The 5,098-nt window shown below is 31.4% G+C and overlaps 1 non-coding gene across 1 annotated transcript; it reads left to right on the forward strand.

Annotated features, from left to right (window-relative positions):
* The first annotated feature begins 2,417 nt into the window (after positions 1-2,417).
* On the forward strand, positions 2,418-2,517 carry LOC132173194 (small nucleolar RNA snoR99). Its single transcript, XR_009439285.1, has one exon. It is a non-coding gene; the product is annotated as a small nucleolar RNA snoR99 (small nucleolar RNA).
* Positions 2,518-5,098: the final 2,581 nt, after the last annotated feature.

A 5,098-nucleotide genomic window follows, 5' to 3' on the forward strand; every position in this document is an offset into this window, starting at 1 on the left:
ATATTTTGGATTTATGATATAATTTTTATATATATTGAATTTTTCTTGTTAATAAACCATATATATATATATATATGGTAAAAAATTTAATTAATGGATCGAGGTGCATTAGCTGTAGCTAGTTCCTTAATCATTGGCTGACATACATGATCTACTCAACAGACATATCATTGACTTGTTGAACATTTTTGGTGCCCGACTAATTCGTTCTAGAAGGGAAAATGAGGACATATTCCGTGCCGTCTCCGAGCGATGATATTCCGCTGTATAATCAATTCACAGTCCTATTCCCTTCCGGTGAAGCAAGAACAAAAAAATCTTGCAATCCTCTAGGGATGAGAAATGGAGACGGAATGAAAAAACCAAAACATGAAGTGCATTCCCCGAAGTCAAGGGAAGAAAAACCAAGAAGAAATAACCCGCAGTCAGGTATTGCTCATGATCAGAAAAATGGACGCCCTGCCACAGGTTTTTTTTGTTTTCCAATCATCAGCTATTTTTCATATATTTAAACTTCAGCTTTGTGTGTATGTTTGCACACACACACACACACATATATATATATAAGCTTGTTGAGTATTCTCTGGTGCCATTCGTGCTGTTGGGAACTAATTATAGTTATTGATTCTAGATGGGCAATTAAAATCATCTAAATCGAAAAAGCAGGATTCCTTCAAGCCAAGCAAATCAGGTTCAAGAACTCAGAGAAAGCCACCAAGTGCTGGCGAAGGTTTTTCCTTGGAATATTCAGATATTTCTTGGCCATTTGCGGGATTAAAACTTCCAATCCGTGTGTGCGTGTTTGCATGTATCATCTGGTTAATCAAGTGTTATATTATGTCGTCGTTGGATACTCGGTATACACAAATGCAAATTCAGATGGAGACCCTCACTAGCACTATCAACGGTTTGCAGCAAGGGATACCACCTACTGATGAGGAATATCAGACTTGGATGAACTATGAAGGATTTGCTGTGTGAAAATATTTGGCGCAGTGCTGTTTTATTACCAAACAATTCTGATCGATCCTGTTTATTTTAGTTTCTACGCAATAAATTTTTTTGGTTTTTATAAATGTCTTATCTTTATTAATAATACATTTCATTTTTTCTTTTACCTGTGGGTCGCACATTCTTAATTGGTGAGTTTTTTTTTTTTTGTTTTTTTTTTTCGAATTTATAAAAATATTTTTGTCTTATTAAAACTTATATTTATAATATCATTTGAACTGCACTAAGTTCTATGGTTTTTCTAAAGCAAGTAAATTTTTCTCAACAATAAATATCATTGGTGTTGATCATGTGGTGTGATAAATATTGTGTTTCATTATTAATGTGATGATTATTTATTTATTTTTTATCATATTATATTGATGCTTGATTAATATTGATTGTTTCATCATATGATACATGTATAATTAGTGTATTAATTAGTGTTTGATTTCCACATACAATATTGATTTATTCGAATCAATATATGTTTGAATTTTGTTGAACTGTGATTTAAATACTAATTAAATTAGTAGGTTAATTCAACAAGACCTATTCATTCTCCTAAGTCTAGCATCTATATATATAGAGCATTCTTAGAGATTTTTCAGTGTTGTTCTTTTTTCTAAAACCAGTTTTTAAGTGAGAGAATATTAGCCATTATAGGTTAACCTTCAGCCCTTTGACGAATATTACTCATTTTTTTGGAAATATCTCACTGCTCCTTGCAATTGTCAACTTTTACTTTTGTCTTCTCTATTGAGGCTCTTTACTTCACAGCACCCACTTGGACTTTTTCTTCTTTTGTAAGAAACAAAATCAGATAGAAAACGTTTGATCAGTACATAGTTAATATAGTATTGTGCATGTTTATAGAATATTTAAATGGATGAGGAGATGAGCAGATGAAGAGTGACTATAAAAACTAAGAGAGAGAGAGAGATGATTTTGAGTAAAGATCCTGCATAACTTTTTCATTTGTCTTGCTCATTATGCTTATCAAATTTCCTTCCATAAATTTAAACAATATTGTAAGCTGATCAGAGATAGAGATCCCAGTTGTATGTGATATTGAGCATGATTTGTTAGTCAGTTTTTCTTTTTCATAGAGTTTTCTTAATGAAATTTGTGAATCAGTAAATTAATATATAGGAAGCACCATGACAGAATACCAGGCTTATCTTTTATGAATGGGAAAAAAAATAAAAAAATAAAAAATAAAAATAAAGAAAGAAAAAAGGAAGAAAGAAGAAGAAGAAGAAAATCATGAGTAAGAGAAATTACTATTGGCATGATGACAACAACTATTAATTATGCTGAAGATTTATTGTAGGAGGCTGAGAACACTTACTATTAGAATTCTAGTTAGCCGTTGCAAATTGAGCTTCAGAGTCTGCTGGAGCGTTTGGCTACAAAGTCCACCAGATTTGTAAAACAATCTTCACCATTAAATATATTCATCCATCCCATTCACTTTGCCCGCTGTCTCTTTTGTTGTCTAGCGGATCATTATAGGATGCTAGATTCTCTCACCTTACATCTAAGTATATTAATTTATAAAAAATATATATATATTACAATACTAAATAAAATTACAAGTTTCACTTAATAATATTAAGGCAGACAATTTGTGACATGAACTTAAAATAAAATTAGTAGATTAAGGTTGAGGGGTCTAGCATATTAAAAGGGTTGGCTAGGATTAACATATATAGTCTTATATTCATGCTACGGCATGACCCAACATGCGACATAAGGCTGATAATTTCTGACACGATCCGTGAAATAGACACGAACCCAACACAAACTAACCGATTATGATTAAAGAGTTTGATCACTTTAATTTAATTAATTAAATTAGAATTAATCCACTGCATGACGTAAACACATACGCAGACAAAAACTGTACTCACCTGTAAATAATGAGCAAACAATGCTTTCGTGGGAGCTTGACGTCACTTATGAAATACGACCAGTCATGCATGCACGCATGCATATTGCGCTCACATTTTTGTTTTCTAATATTTTGTTCTGTTTAAGATTAGTTTAATCATAGAACCTAAATAATGTGACTAATTTCTGCAAGCCAGTTGTAATTAGAATCCCCAAGAGACAAAAATAAATAAATAAATAAAAATTATTGCTAAAATCTATGCATGGATACAGAAAATTAAGTCCGTATCTCAGATCCTTAAGTCTAGGAAATCATGTGCCCTATTTGGCTGTCAAGTGACATACAAGATTAGAAAATATTACATTTCAATTAAGTTTTCACAATATACTTATAATATAAAATGACCGAGCTCACAGGCATGAAATGTTTAAAGTCTAATTGCCTTTTAAAGTCAAAGATTTGAGCCTATCTAAATAGGATTTATATATATATATTAGAGATAGCTCTTAAAACAAGATTTAAGTATATTAAATTAAAATTGTACTTCAACAATCCAAAACTACATAATATATGAAGATATCCAAAGAAGATGAAACCCAAAATGCCCTCCACAGGCTCCATGCTAATGTATTTTGAGTACTTGTACTTATATATTATATAAGCATTTTACGGATACTTGTTAGCATTTTAAACTATTCTCTTGAAAATTACAGCATAGATGAGCTTGAGAATTATGAAACCATAAATCATTTACATGAAAGATCATACTTTCAATCTAAGTTTTGCATATTCGGATCTTGTTGTTACCAAATTTCACATCATCACCATTCAAATGAAAATCATAAAGAAAATAAAATAGCAATGGAAGTTGACTACTGCAAGAAAAATAATGGGAATATGGATTTCAATTTGATCACTCAAATTCTCCGAAAAACACCTATGCATACGTGACACGTGAAAAAATTAACTTTTCCTCCAAACTCGATTGGAGATTTTTCCTTTTTTTTTTTTTTTTAACTCAATCTATTAAACTAACATATGTTCAAATACATGTACGTAATTTTTACATATATTTTTAACTTTCACCTATTTTTTTTTAAGAGAAATGCTAGAAACCACATTTTTATCTTACAATCTTGATATGACAGTCCTAATCAATCATTCGATATATTTTTTTAACAATAACAAATCTAATTAGAGTTGGTTGGGATTAGCACTTCATGATTGTGAGATAGTTGTTGAATAAAAATATAATTTTTAGCAATACTCATGTTTTTTAGTAGAGCATGTGATTATGTGCATGAATTTTTATTGTATTAATTAGGACTCATATTAATTTGATAGATTGAATTTTTTTAAAAAAATAATAATAAATTTATTAGCGGCTAAAAACCCATGAAGTCCATTTGCTCTTGAATTGCTTCAGCCGGCAACATTAATAAAAAAAGGCAAATTAAGCTTCAGACTGATCTACTGAGCAGTCAATGGAAACGAATTTTTGATACTAAACCTTGCTGGAGCGTTTGGCTACAAGCCTACAAAGTCCACCAGATTTATAAAACAATTTTCAACATTATGTATTGAGAAACATAAATAAATAGAATTAATAAATTAAATCAGGCATTGTCACGACAATGGGCCAATCGGGTCCTAGTTAGTCCCGACTAAGTCTCGATTTTGTCATGATCAGGTCTTGGGGAAATCTCGGCCGGGATCCAGCAATCTTTGCAGGATCCTAATAGTTGGAGAGATAAATAATTTGGGATTTTTTACCAAGTGTATATTAATCTACATATTTGAACACCACTCTAGTCCAAAATCTTAAGCTAATGGACTTGGGTCAATTTAGTTATATTAACTTTTAATTTTCTTTATAATTTCTCAATGTGGACTCAACACTCACAAGTGTACTAACAACAATCTCCCACTTACTTGCGAATCTCCTCCACATTGGCTCAACTTCCCTTCATTTGTGAGTCTTTTTACATTTTGAAGAGTGTCACACGTACGAAAGTTGTAACAGCAGGCCACAAAACACAATTCCAAACCAAACGCATCTAGATATCTGTCCCAAGAAGTTAAACTTGGCTCTGATACCAATTGTTGGGGTGGGGTGTTGAACATATTTGAACATCACTCTATCTAAAAAGCCTAAGACAATGGGCTTGGGTTTACTTAGGTATATTATTTAATCATTTTCTTTATACATTTTCG

Source organism: Corylus avellana, chromosome ca2 (genome assembly GCF_901000735.1).
Source record: "Corylus avellana chromosome ca2, CavTom2PMs-1.0".
NCBI lineage: Eukaryota > Viridiplantae > Streptophyta > Magnoliopsida > Fagales > Betulaceae > Corylus > Corylus avellana.